Source organism: Brassica napus, chromosome A3, assembly GCF_020379485.1.
Source record: "Brassica napus cultivar Da-Ae chromosome A3, Da-Ae, whole genome shotgun sequence".
In the NCBI taxonomy this organism is placed as follows: Eukaryota; Viridiplantae; Streptophyta; class Magnoliopsida; order Brassicales; family Brassicaceae; genus Brassica; species Brassica napus.
This window is the reverse complement of record NC_063436.1, coordinates 35,752,076-35,768,351: the sequence shown is the minus strand read 5'-3', so window position 1 is coordinate 35,768,351 and position 16,276 is coordinate 35,752,076. Positions and strand designations below refer to the sequence as shown.

Genomic DNA, 16,276 nt, shown 5'->3' with positions numbered 1-16,276 from the left:
AAGTTGAAATAGTATTTCCTACATAAAGGGAGAAAATAAACTGCTGTAAAGGAAAAATAAGTTGAATTGAATTCTCAAAAAATAAGTTAACATATATATATATATATATATATATATATATATATATATATATATATTGACCCAGATAAATAGTGATCAAGTCACATATACCAGTTATAAATGATCCAATAAGAATTGATGCCTCAAAAGGACAATATCAAACCGCGAGTAAGTCTAATTTACCCCTGAAGCGTGGTAGATATGTTGGTTCCAAAGATAAGAATTCTCGTGAATGAAAAGGAGCATAAATTAATAATTGTCATGAGGAAATATAGTTTTTGGATGATCTCTAGAAAAGACGTTAAACATGACTGAAAGAAATTCAGGTACCTATAAGACAGTGAAGAGATCTCAATAAGTTATCTCATGTATGAAATAAAATAGAACTGATAAGGAAATCGACGTTGATGATATTTATGCATGCAAAATGGAAGTTGATATGATGTATGAGAAAGAGAATCATGAAAAAAAAATCTATTGAAAAGTGTACAAAAAGAAATGATTGGCCAAATTACAAAGAACCAATACACAAAGATATAGATCTCTTGCGAAAGAGAGAAGTATTTAGACTAGTAGTCTATACACCAAAAAGTATAAACCAAGTGGGATATAAATGATTTTTTGCACCAAAGAAAGATCAATATGGAATTGATTATGAAGAGACAAAGTCTCATGTGGTAGATGCAACGACTTTCAAGCTCTTTATCAGTCTGGCAATAAAAGAAGAACCATAATTATACTACCCACTACAAAATGATAATCCCTGAAATATAAAATCCATGAAGGAATGATTATATCAAAATTGACTTCTCGAGAACTCTAGCAATTAGATCGAATTAAAACAAATTCGTTTTCATGGGATATATTAAAAGTGTTATTTGAGAAAGTTACTAATCTCTTATGTGATTGAAGGATATAATTTTATATGACAATAAAGAAAGTCATAACATTAACTTTTATAATAAGAGCGTGAATAAATTACGTACAAGACAAATGATAGGACGAGTGTATGTAAAGAAATTTGGCTTAAAGTCCGAATAGACCAAGAAATTGTTTTCTATGTCAAAAGAGAATTACAGAGTAAGAAGTCTAAAGACCCTAGATATTATAATATAAATAAAAAATGGTTTATTCTGCTAATCTCAATTTCCTGAAGATATATTTGATCGGAATGCATATCCTGAAGATATTGCTTCTAAACAAAGAAATGTGATAATATGTGTTGTTGTACTGTTTTTCCGTACATGGTTTTTATTCCATAGGAATTTCCTCGACAATGTTTTAAGCAACAAAAACAAACACAAATGATAGACACCAAAGAAGAATGTTACAACTGCAAAAATGAAAGTCTATCACCATTTAAAAAATTTTGAGATCAAGAGAATCCAAGAAAATGATCAAAACATACAAGAGACATGCACTGCAGAATAATGAAGATGTTTGTATTTTACAAATCTTGACGTATGTACATATGAGGGAAAGTCGTTCGTCTTGCATTTTTTTCCGTTAACCACGGATTTTTTCATTGGTTTTTTTTGTAAGGTTTTTAACGAGGCAGCATCTTACGGCATAATGGTCATCAAGGGAAGTGTTATGAATATTATGGTGATATCCATTATGGCAAATCATATATATACTTGTTTCCCTAGCTTTACTTATTCTCCAAGTTAGATTTGTCTCCAAACTATTGTACTCCTATATAAAAGACTCATTATTCATGAATTAAGACACCAATTCCTTCTTTCTTCTTCTTATAACAAAAACTTATACTTCACCACGTAATGTTTTATTACATTTAATCACTGAATTTTTTTTCCTTTTACCAGTCCTTTTTATTTTACATTTCACCTCAGCCTTTTATTACATTTGAAATAGAAAACGTCAATTGTATAGTACATAGTTTGATGAAACACACGGTGGCCTTTTTAACTCAGGGTGATCTGTTTTAGATTACCCCGTTGTGAAATCTTTTTTCTCGCACGGCTGATTTGATTATCTTGAGCGAGTCTACCAGATCATCACATAGTAGATGAGGATCTGAGATCGTTGTTGTATCAACAGCTAGATTTATGACAATCTTGTCTATATAGCTAATAAAATTGATAATAAGAGCCTTGTCAAAACAACAAAGAAACAGAAAAGTTAAATTAATACATTGCATTGCCTTCGAATAAGTAAAATAACGACAAATTTGATACTTACTTGTTGCCCAATAAATGCACTTCCCGCTACATAGGAAACCGGATGGCCAAATAAACTTATTTCTTCTTGGGGACCTTTCACATTTGAAATTGTCATTGTTGTGTGACCAAATATCCTCGCTCCAATCTCTTGTACTCCCTGTTATTTTCCTTTAAGGGGGAAATTAGCAACAAAACAAAATGTATTGATTAAATAGTTAACATTGTAAGCGTATTCCACCTTTTTCCCAAAAAGTGTCGAGGTGAATTTTATAATTCCATACAAAATAAAAGCTTCCAGAGAGATTTTTTTCCTATCCATGATAGTTTTGGCCCGTCGGATATACTCCAGCGGATCATCTTCTACTTTTATCCATAGAGGATATACTCCAAGTTTCCCCATCTACACTTTGAACCCTTCGCCATCATATCAGCCAGATCCTGCATTTTCATTTTCATGGAAGTTACATTTATTTAATAGACGTTGTGTATAAGTTGACCCAATAAGAATATTGTTGTTTATCAGTTGGAGTTATGCAAATTATCACCTCTATCTTTGTTGCTGGTCTTAGGTTTACAGGAACAGATCCACGAACACGAATTTTTTCTAAGGTTTTTTTCTTCTCGGACATTGTATATCCATCTGTAAGTAATAAGCAGATATTACAACTATTTTAGTAGTAAATAACTTCAAAACATAATGTTTTAGTTAGAACTGGATAAAATATTTGTAAATTTTGATTCGATTCGTTATTCGTGTCGATTCCAACCGAAACAATCCAGATATACGTAACTCTAAGAAAAACAAATACTAATATGTAATATCTATAAGAAAAGAAGCAAATCACAAATAATATTTTAGAAACTGATATATGATCTGAACTGTTATATAAATATATTTACAGAATTATATATATATATATATATATATATATATTATATAATTATTATATTTTATGTAATTCTTACAATATTTATTTATTAAATTGATTATTTTTGTCATTACATTTTGAAAAAAGTAAATAACTATTTTTTATAAAATATTATTATTTATATTGTTTTGAATTTTTGCTTAATTTTTATTTGTTTATTTGTACAGATCGAATCGGATAATCAATTTAAAAATATAAAATTTTCCGGATATTCGAAATCCAAATGGGTAAAGATTGAATCAACTTGGGCAACTGATTATACAAACGAAACAGATCGGGTCACAAATACCTTTTAAAAACCCAAATAATAGATTTGTGCCCAACCCTAGTTTATTTTAGCTGATTCGTGCCCAACCCTAGTTTAGTAGCTGATTAGTTAATTTTATTTTCTCTAATTACGGCAAGTGCGCAAACCCACTATGGTAAGAGCTTCCAAGGTGAATGCCTTTAGCCAAAAACAAAAAGAGCTTGCGGACGTTAAACTCAAAGTGACATATATAGATCCAACACGGTATGCTACTACACGCAGGGTTGTGGCTGTGTTGTTACAAAATTACAACAAGAAAAGAAGTTGACATAGAAAGAAATTAATTATTTGAAACCACAATAAAAACTCGTAGGTAAATTTTATAGTTACCAGAAAGTACTTGAAAATATATAATAACTATTGGTGCACTTTTTGGATCTTTCTATTTTCATCTGCTTAAAACATTAACAAACGAAATACAATTAGGGTTTGTGTCTATGCTTCAAATATTATAATCATATTTATTGACAACACTACAAATTCAAAGAGAAAGACTTTAAAATTACCATAGTTTCTACTCAAATATCTTGAAAGACCTGCTTGTGTCATTCCAAGAAGAACATCATTCACCGTCTGCAGAAAATATAAATTCATCAAGTTGTTTGTGTAAGAAAACGAAATTAGTGATGCAGTTACAGTGAAAAATAAAAAATAAACAAAGACTATAATTGTTTACCATGTCATTGTGTTTTTCACTAACTTCACATCATCAAAACTTATTGTCTGATGGATAACCTTCCAAGATCGAATCCCATTGTTCGGATTAGCCATAAGAGGATTTTTGGTATCGCGCAGAAATAATATTGTAAGAAGAGTTTTAAACACGTCAACAATAGTGGAGAATATGGCCATCATCATTAACAAAAATCCAGAAAACAACCACCGAGCCGAAGACATGGAAGTAACAGGTTTTGCTGTAGCTGTTGTAGTAGATGTTAGTGCGCTAGGTTCTGATGTTTTTCGTGCACAAGCAACTAAGAGCGACACAAGGGACATTCCATCACCTATTGAATGATGTATTTTTGCTATTGCAATAGATTCTGCATTTGATGTCTTAATGTCGAGAAAATGAAACTCCCAAAGAGGTTTGGACATGTCCATGGGAATATTAGCAAGGTTGGAAGTGTAGTCTTCTACTAACTGATCAGGATTGTCAATGTTGCGATATTCAAGATCAGGAACAATCACATGATCTTCTACTCGAACACTAACAGGGATCCAGACTGGTTCTCCGTTTTTCTTATAGTCGGTGTCCTGAAATTTTAATTATTTATTAAAGACAAATGATAGTAAGAAATCAGTATGAAAATGACTAATGAAAGCAACCAAATTTAATTCAGTAGTTTCATGAAAAGGTGTGCAAAGTGAAAGCAAAAGACTTATCCCTTATATATTATTTGAGAAGTATTACAACATTATATCTATGATACGTGTCATCAATATAATGTTTTTTAAAGTTCCTAAAAGAATATGTTGGTCCATTACCATATATTATATTTCTCATTAAGCTAATCATAAAATTAATTAATAGTGTATTTTTAATATTTTTATTGTTTCATTAAATAAAAGCGACGGAATTACCTATATAACTAAAATATATATGAAAATTAATAATTTTAATAATTAAGTTTTGATATCAATTTGTTTATCCTCCATCATTAAAACATATTATATTATTAAAATAAAATAAATAATCATTTTCACAAAATAATAAAAAATTAGAATTTTTCCATATAAGTTATATTTTGAATTTCAAAAAACAACTGTATCTTAATAAAACTTTAAAAATCTCACATTAAATTTTTCCATGATCAATGGTTTAAATTTTTTATCACAACAAGATACAAATGTTGATAAAGCCATCTGAGTAAAAAATATCATTTAATATATATTCCGAATAAGATATATATATATATATATATGTATATATATATATATAATATACCATATAAAATATATAAAATTTAAAAATTTGCGCTGAAAAAGAACTGAGAACTTAGTATTTTAATTTTAATTTTTTCAGTGAATTTCTAAGAACAATTATAAATTTTAAAACTATTAAAAGCTGTACGATGAAAATTTGTTATCAAAGAATTGTTTTTATATAAAAAAAAGACTATTAAACCATTTGATTAGGATGTTTCACTTCATAGATATTCATATTAACACACACACACACACATATATACATACATATATATATATATGTAAATATCGCTAAATTTAATTATGTTCCATAGAAAATAGATAAAAATTATTTTATATATTTACTTATTATAAAGTGATTACTTTAGTTTATGTTTTTTCGTCAATTAACTAAATACTTAATAGCCAATGGATTCTCAATTATCAATATATATTTAATATTTTTTTATTTCATATTATGCAAAATATAAAATAGATAATAATATTTCTCATATGATGGTTGAATTGTTGGCCGTAGATCGTCTATGTAATATTTATTATCGTTGTAATAGCATAATTAATCAAACGTTAAAAAATGTAAAATAGGTAATAATAATACATAAATCTATACTATTATTTATGAAGTAATTTAGCTTATTTGTCATGATTTCCATGATTTTAGATAATTTTTCTTATTTAGCATGTTTACCATGATTTTAGTCAATTTGACTTAGTTGTCATGTTTTTATTAGGTTTTAGCTTAGTCTTTGATTTATTAATAATTTTTAACTGAATCACTAATCTATTAATTTAAAAATATCAGTAATGAATTTTATATATAATTAAAAACGAATTTTGATTTAATAATATTTAAATATATATGTTATATTAAATTCTTATATTCTTATTTGTCATATTTTGTTAGGTTTTAAGCTTTTACATAGGTCATTGATTTATTATTAGTTTTTAACTGAGTATTTATTAATTTTCACAAAATCTGTAATAAATTTTATATATAATAAAACACGAATTTTGATTTAATAATATTTAAATCTATATTTTATATTAAATAATTAAGTATAAACTAATATAAAAATGGTGAAAATATATTTAAAAAGAAATATATAGATCTCATGAAGTGATTTTGCTTACTTGTCAGATTCTCCATAATATTAGGTAATTTTGCTTATTTGTCGTTGTTTATTGCTTATTTGTCATATTTTCTATAATTTTAGGCAATTTACTTATTTGTTATGTTTTTAATAATTTTAGTTTTTCTATAATTTAGGTTATTTATTTACTTGTTATGTTCTTAATAATTTTAATTGGTAATTTTATTTACTTGTCATATTTTTTAAATAATTTTAGGTGATAATTTTAATTTTGCTTATTTATTATGTTATTCGTGATTTTAGGTTATTTTATTTATTTGTCATGTTTTATTATTTTTAGAAGTTTATTTGTCATATACCATGATTTAGATTAAGTCATTAGTTTTAATAAATAACTTTTTGAATTGTTAGTTTTAAATATTTATAGTGATTATTTAATGAATGTTTTCATTATATTCAGGGATTATTATTATTAAAGAGTTTTTTGAAATAAATTTATAGTTTTGTTCATATTATGTTTACTTTGTCTTATGTTTACCTTAGTAATATTAAAATCGCTTAATATCTTTATTTGATATTTTTAAAGAGAAACTTGCTTTTTTTTTTATGTCACCCAGTTATATTATCAGTCAACAAATACGAGTCCATGGAATACAATATCTCACCATTAAAAATTAAAAATCTAGCTTTTATCAAACATATATATGTATATATATATATAATTTCTTGGTTTTATTATATAAATTTTAAAGTATGTTTTTAATTATTGTAAATTTTGTTAATAAGTGTCACTATGAACTCTGACGGAAAGACAATTCATATATAATGAAATTAAGATTGATGAAGATGAGTTTGATTTCATAGGCTTCACTGATAATTAGTAATTATAGTTTATTTTTATATTTATTTTTGGTGTTATTTTGAAGTATTAATAAAACTTTAGTAGATTATTGTGATGCGATACGTTTTACACGTGTGGGTTGGTGATAGAACAAATAAAAAAATTTTCAAGTACTAAACCATTATCTACGTTTCGTTGTAATAAAAGGTAAATTATAGCTTCTGATTAATTTAATATTTGAAACTAATTAAATAATTTAGATAAAAAATTAAAATTATATTAAAATTTGAATTAGTTAGATATATATTAGTCTGCACACTAATTAATTTGCGGACCATCATCTAATTAATTTGTATATACAGTTTTCATCTTAAACTAGGAAATGATAAATGTGGATGATTAAAAACAGACCAATTAGATTATTTAAATAATATAATCTAACGAAGTGGATAAACGATACAATATAGACCAATTAGATTATTTAAATATATATATCAGAGAAACGCAAAATTACTAAATACTAATTTTGTTATTGATGTTTTATCAAGAGATTTATTATATATCTTCATTTATCTTGTATCCTATGCGTATATAATAATATGAAATACAGCTCAATGTCTACGTTCATGATATATATATACTTACTATATATAACCGTTCAAAATACCAATTATACTAAAAATAAGTATTATATTTCATTTTTATCAGAGTTAATTGCTATTAATAGTTTTAAAAGTATTTAGTAAATTGCTTTACTGTTTTCAAGGTTTAAAGTGTCCGTAGATGTCAGTTTCAAAATTTTTTATGCTCCCAATAAAAAAGTAACGTTAAAAATTATCGTATGTATGTATTATGTTATCAAGTAAAATTTACAAACAACTTAAATTACGGGTATTCTAAATTCGGTCATTTTATGACATCAGCGAAGTTTGTAATAGATATGTAGACTAAAAAAAGATATGTAGACAGCTGCATAAAATCAGTGAACTTAGAATTCGGCAGGCTAAACATCAACTTAATTGACTAACTGAATACCTTTGTAACTAGATGATAATGCACGTGCATGCGCAGAATAAGTTTTTTATAATAATATTTATTCATTAAATAGTTTTAACATTTGTAACATTACAATTTTTATCAATTGTAAAATGAGGAATACAAATGTTGGTTTCTTAAATGTAACAATGTTGTTAAAAAATTAACGTATTACAACTCATATTAATTATTTTTAAGACTTCATATGCACAAAAAAAAAGTTTTATGGCTGACACAAATCAGAAAAACTAGATATGCAACTCAATTATAAAATGATGAAAGGAGATAAGATTTTATGCTATCGTTTTTTTACTATTGATTCTCCATAATTGATTTTATTTTCTACATCTAATTGTGCTTTCGTTCTTTTTTCTGTTTACTGATATGAATTTTGTTTCTCTGTTTAACTTCTTCTGTGAATTAAACTTCTTCTGTGAATTTGATAAATTACATAAGTGTCAATTTTAAAAGATAGACATATGTAAAAATTAGTTCCACTCCAGATACATATCTAAGAATCAAAATTTTGAAAACATCATTGGTAAACTCTATTCACAGGTTAGTGTTCAAATATAATATCAAACTGTTATAGAATATAAGTGCAAACTAGAATATAAATGTTTGTCTAGTATATATTCACGAGTTTGGTCTAAAAATAATCTAATTCTAACAGAACAAATTACTTATTTTATTAACTTATGCTTTTAATGTTTAGTTACTTAAGAGTACACCGATAAAAAATATATATAATACATTATCATTCAAGTATATGTAAACTATGTATAAACTAAGAAATGTTTGATTTATTAAATGATAAGCGAGAAAACTTATAATAAATAGTTCAAATCTCTCATTCATACAATTACAACAGCTAGATAGGATATTAGAAAGAAACAAATATTAGACGAATGATCAAATCTCTCATTCTTCGAACAAACTCAAAAGGAGGTGACTGAAATCTTGTCATGATATTTCATTAAAAGCTTTTCAGGAATAAAAATCACGACTAAAATATTTAATTTGAATGAAATAATATATATATAATGTTTCCATTATTAAAAATCACTTCGATTTGAAAAAGTGTATTTCGGAGATTGACATGATAAAATAGCTTATTAGAAACCACCTAGTCAAAAAAATAATTTGCACACATAAAAGTATATACATTATAGTAAGCACATAAATCAATACCAATACCTTTTGTTTATTATTATTATTTTTCATCGAAAGACTATTCTATTACTCAAACTTGAGGTGGTCCGGGTAACCAGACCGGAATAGAACAACCAATGAAATAAAGAAACCTATGGAAAGATCTCGCAGTCCTAGCTAAGAAATCTGAAATCTGGTACTGCGCTCGCTGAATATGAGCAATCGTAAAATCCGGAAACAGGTCTTGAGAGTCTCTATCTTCTCCAATTCGGTCGCAAAGCTCGGCCAAACATGGGGGTCATTTATCATTGCAATCAAATCCTTGCAGTCCATTCCAAAACTTTGACAATGTTGGAGCATACTCTCCATCGCCCATCTTAGTGCTTCCATCTCTGAATGTAAGGCATACTCTCTAGGAATATAATTTTGTGTCGCCATAAGTTGAACATTTCGCAAGCTATCAAGCCAGACCCATCCATATCCACTAAACTGTGCAGTAGATGTCCAAAACCCATCTATCATACATATATTATCCAACATTAAGACTTGAGATTTTCAGTACTAAGGGCTTGTGGAGCTGCATGTATTGTCTCATTTGCGTTAAACCAGGCTTGACACTCGCTCTCTGCATAGCGGACTAGCTCCAAAGAATCCTGTCAATTTCCCTAAAGAATTTATCATTTCTGGCCTTCCAAAGGTACCAAATTATTCAGGGATATGGGTCTCTGTCTAATTTTGGTTCAACAATATTGTTCTTCCTCCAGAAGAGATAATCCATATTAGCATATACGCTTGGAAGAGGAAAGATATCTTGACTTGTTGGTGTCGCTGAGAGAGACCAAACTTGTAAAAGTGGTGGACATTCAAAGATTGCATGAGTTACATATTCTTTTGGCTCTCCACATCGTGGACAGTAATTATCACATCTCATGTTACGGCGTACCCGATTCCTCGTTACTGTCACATAACCAGTTATCAATTGCAATATAAGATGACAAATCTTTTGAAGAGCTTTTACCTTTCAAGCAAAGGCTTGAATCTTTGTTATACTAGGTTCCAAAACATCCTTCTCTTCATCAGCCTTTTGTAGGTTCTGAGCTACCCAATATCCTCATTTGCCTGTATACTGTCTATTTTTAGTATAATTCCAGCAAAATGTATCCCAGCGATGAGTGGTACTTATGGCCTGACTCCTTATGTAGGGTATATCAGCAGGGTCAACATAGTTCTACAATAAGCGAATATCCCATGCCTTCATATCTTAGTTAATGAGTTCACTGACTCTCATGTTTGGATGCAGCGATGGGGCCAAGGGCCGTGCTGGTCTAGCTGGTGTTGTCGGGATTCAAGGATCCTCCCACACCTTAACCTCATATCATGAATGTACCTTATGTCTGATTCCCAATAATAATAATTTTCGCGCTGCTGAGATATCAGCCCACACATATGATGGGCTGTTTGCAGAGATTGTTCGTAAAGGCAAACTCATTCTGTAGTATCTCCAATCCCGCCCTCTTCTCGTGGCCTGCAGACCTTTTCCCACTTTGCCCAGTGAACTCCTCTCTTTGGGGGGGTTTGATCTCCATCAAAATTGTGCAATCACATTAGCAAGATTTTCGCATATCTCTAACGGGAGCAGAAAACTAGATATAATGTATGCCGGAAGAGCTAACAAGATAGATTTAATCAGAACCTCCTTTCCACCTTTTGATAGCCATCTGCCTGTCCATCCATTCACTATATGCATTAATTTATCCTTTATAAATGCGAAAAGTTTGCATTTGGATCCACTAATATCTTCTGGAATTCCAAGATATGTTCCCATTCCTCCTTTGTTCTGGATCCTAAGCGTATCTTTGATCTGCTGTCTAACATTAGTGTTGATCCTCTTACCAAAGAGTACGGAGGATTTTTCAAAATTAATGCATTGTTCGGATGCTTGTCCATATTTTCTGACTACTTTCATCACTTCATCACATTCACGGGGCTCCACCTTACAGAAGAAAAGACTATCATCAGCAAAAAGAAGCTGAGATACAGAAGGATACGCGCATGTATGCGCATCCTCGTTATCTTCCTTTGATTCTCTGCATGATTAAAAAGGCTAACGAGCGCTTCCGTGCATAAAATAAAGATGAAAGGAGACAAAGGATCTCCTTGACGTAGACCTCTCTCTGGAACTATGTTTCCTCTTTGTTGTCCATTCATAAGTACCTTGTATTTCACCGATGTAACACACCTTATAATCCAGGTAATCCAAACCTCAGAAAACCCCATCTTTCGCATAACTGCCTCAATAAATGACCACTCCATTCTGTCATATGCCTTACTCATATCTGTCTTTATGGCCATCCTTTTGTTTTTTCCGCTTGGCTTTGTTCTTAGGGCATGAAACATTTCTTGAGTAATCATACTATTATCAAAAATTTGTCTTCCAGCAACAAAGGCTGACTGGGTTTTTGAAATTCCAGCAACAAAGGCAGATTTGTTTTGTCAGCAACAAAGGTTGATTGTTTATTTACAATCATGCTTTTGGTAAATATATCAAAACAATCATTGTATGTACGTTATAGGTATATAATTAAACTTTAGTGATATTGACATATATATATTTATAGTATATAATATAAATATTTATTATTGACACTTCATATTCATATGATTTTATGAGCATTTGTGTATTTGCTGTAACGAAAGTTTAAACCATTAATCACAAAACTTTTACTGTGAGATTTATCAATACAAATTTAAAATTAAAATATTAAGATCTCAATAATTTTTCAATAGAAATTTTTAAATTAACATTTTTATATATTTTATCTAGTATATATAATTTAATTTAAATAATATAAATAAATAAATATATATATATATATATATGTATCTATTAGTAAGACTTCATATTCATATGATTTATGATTATTTGTATCATGCATGAAAAAAAAAGTTAAACCACTAATCATAAAATTTTCAATGTAAGACTTTTACCATTTTTAGTAATTTATATTCATTTTAAAAAATTCAAAATATAAAATATAAGTAAAATATAGTTTTTTATTATGCTTAATGTGATTGTTTAATTTCTTTTAATAATATAAAATTAAAAAAAAAAAGAGGATACAAAATTGTTATCAGATATGTATAACTCATTATCATTAATTGTCATATATATATTTTAATCATGTTAGGTAATTTTGTAGTTTTTATTGAAGGAAAGAATTGAGAATATTCCTTTATACATTACTAATCTATTTGATAGTTAGTTTTAATAAAAAGTATAATATATATTTATATGTACCAACTTATTTTTCTAAAGATTCTAAGAATCATCTTGGTGATGACACATGACTACGAAAACATGTTGCAATATTACGAGATTAAAATATAGGGGATTATATCACTCAGAATAGAGTATTTAATTATTTTGTCTTAGTTTTTCCAGTCCCCCGTGAGTTTAATGTTCGTCTGACATTATTTACATCATCTTCCGATTATTTACATCAGCAAATACCATAGTTGCGGTTATTTTCTAGAACATATAACATATATATGTTTATTTAGTTTTCTGACATCAACTAAATGAAAGATAAAACTTCACAAACTTGGTTAGATACAGTTATGCTTCTAGCTGGAATTGCTGACTTTAGAATTGATTTTAAACAATTTTAGGCCGATATACACAAAAGGAAACTATCGATAAAATTGATTTAACAAATATTGAGATAGCCGTTTAATTTCAGCTAATTGCAAAACCATTAAAAACGAAACTGAAATTAAACGGCTATCATACGATTAATAGATTAGTCATCTGTTTAACTAAACTAAAATTGAAATTAAACTGAAATTAAAATGAAATTAATTAGACAAAATTAAAATGAAATTAATTCCAGCTAATTAAACTGATATTAAACAGACGATTAATCAAATTCTTCATAAAAAAATTATTATTATATTATATATATTCAATTACATTTTTTATTTTGTAGTCCCGAACTAAGTATTGTGAATATGGATATTCTCATAACAAATAACACATTCATAAAATGTTGCAAAAAGAAAAATCTAATTTTAAAAAAATTTTAAATTATATAGCCAGTAAAATAGCAGTCAGAAGTCACATCATCTAATTAAATATATTTTTTTAGTTTTTTTTGGCAACGAATGACTATTCTATTACTCAAACTTGAAATGGTTTGAGTAACAAGACCAGAATAGAATAACCAATAAAACAGAAATCTATGAAAGGAACGGACAGTTCTAGATATTGAATCTGCAATCTCATTATGCGTCCTTAGTAGCTATATATATATATATATATATATATATATATATAAAAAATACCCAGTTTCAGCGTAGACATAGATATTTAATCTGGGAGCATTGATCAATGTGTTGTTGAGGCCTTCAACAAAGGAAGATAGGTTCAATCTAGTTTTTGACCCAAAAGTTATCACAATGAAGGTTTCTGGTGAACTGAGCAACTGTGATACCGGGCTAAGCGGCTCTATTGCCACGGTATCAAGCTCCTCCCTCGCCATGTTTTTTCCCTTATCCATAGCTGTCTCAACAGTTCTATAACCGTTTTTTTTTTTGGTAAAACGTTCCCACTTCGCAATTCTAAACGTTGTGCTGCCATTGCTTTTATATTAATTATTTTTTGAGTTTTTTTAAGGTTCACTTTCTAGAGTGAACCGGTTCACCAACCAATAATAGTTTGTTATTTCATATTCAATTTTTTTTAGAAAAGAAAACAAAATAATAAGAATTGTCAAAGTCATATTGTATTATGTTTTTAAAATAAAAAGGTAAAGTTAATAAAAAAAACAGTAGCTACAAAAAAATAATTTTTTTATAACATTGTTAACAGAGTCAGCAAAATACTAAACTTTAAATCCTAAACACTAAACTCCAAACTCTTGGGTAAATCCCAAAATCATTGGGTAAATCCAAAACCTAAATCATAACCACTAAATCCTTAATGCCGTCAGCAAAGCTCTAAACCCTAGCCTTTAACCCCTAGGATTTAGGATTTATCCAAGGATTTAAAGTTTAGTATTTAGTGTTTATGATTTAGGGTTTGGTGTTTTGTTGACGGTTGTGGGAACCGAAATTCGCACTGTCGATTTCCGTTTAAATAAGGAAACTAGGAAAACCCTAATTTCCCAAAGGTCCCGGATCTCTGCGAGAGCCAACGACAAGTGACCGAATATATGCGGAAATCATGAAAAGATAACAAACGAGTTTAGAGAAAACAGTAGATCTTATTTCGAGTCCGCGTAAGACCGTTGCGATCATTACAAGAGATCATGAAAGCTTTGGCCGCAAAGGCTGTCAGCGAGTTACTTAGTTCTAGCGGCCTAATAGCTCAAACCTAGTTTAGTCGCAGCTCGATAACGAAAGACGAAATAGATAAAGAAAAGGTTTTTGATTGATTTCGGACTGAACCTTGTTAAAGGCTGCCTACGTACTCCTTTCGAGGATCAAGCCGAACGTAGTTCAATTGATAGAGCTGGACAAGAGATCGAACTGCCTGGGCGAGTTCGTCTAGTAATCGAGTGCCAGTCATAGAAACCGAACTTGTCGAAAATAAGCCTAAAGTTTCTAAGTGCAGAGAATTCCGAATCTAAAAAGCTCTCTCCTCTGCTCCTCGCCTAGGACTCCTTATATACTAGCTCCAAGGTCGGTTTACGCTTTTACTCTTCTGCCCTTAAGCCGTCATAGCATAAAAATGGAGATATTTCATTTTTCCCGATCTTCACAATTATCTTCAAAACTTCCGTATTTATCCGTGGAAACTTGACATTTATCCTTCCTTGTGGGCCAAGCGTAAACTATGCTATGGTTTACGGGCTTTTGGTTAGGAAAATCGTAGGATGGGCCTCGAGTCGTGTTCTAGGTCTCTTTGGGCCGTCTTCCGACTCGACACGTTTACTGCGAGTTTTCCGCGGTTTCTAATCCGCGAAGTTTGATCGACGAATTAGAATATCGGGAAACATGGACTGAGCTTGCTACGGTCTTCGGGAGATAGCATTCGAAGGTTTGACGAGAATGCAAGGATTGGTATCGTATCGATGTTCAGAAAGATTCAATCGCAACACAGCGACCGAACTTTGGCTCGAGCCCGGTCGCTACGTAGCGACCGAGCGGGGTGAGCGCTCGGTCGCTATGTAGCGACCGAGCTTTGGCTTGAGCTCGGTCGCTACGTAGCGACCGAGCCTGGCTGAGCTCGGTCGCTACGTAGCGACGGAGCGGGACGATCGCTCGCTCGCTATGTAGCGACCGAGCTTTGGCTCGAGCTCGGTCGCTACGTAGCGACCGAGCGGGACGATCGCTCGGTCGCTACGTAGCGACCGAGCTTTGGCTCGAGCTCGGTCGCTACGTAGCGACCGAGCGGGACGATCGCTCGGTCGCTACGTAGCGACCGAGCTTGGCTGAGCTCGGTCGCTACGTAGCGACCGAGCTTTGGCTCGAGCTCGGTCGCTACGTAGCGACCGAGCGGGACGATCGCTTGGTCGCTACGTAGCGACCAAGCTTTGGCTCGAGCTCGGTCGCTACGTAGCGACCGAGCGGGACGATCGCTCGGTCGCTACGTAGCGACCGAGCTTTGGCTCGAGCTCGGTCGCTACGTAGCGACCGAGCGGGACGATCGCTCGGTCGCTACGTAGCGACCGAGCGGGACGATCGCTCGGTCGCTACGTAGTGACCGAGCTTTGGCTCGAGCTCGGTCGCTACGTAGCGACCGAGCTGTGTGC

The 16,276-nt window shown here is 30.7% G+C and overlaps 1 pseudogene; it reads right to left on the bottom strand.

Moving 5' to 3' along the window:
- Positions 1-305: 305 nt before the first annotated feature.
- LOC125607324 lies at positions 306-14,711 on the bottom strand (annotated as a pseudogene).
- Between the last annotated feature and the right edge of the window lie 1,565 nt (positions 14,712-16,276).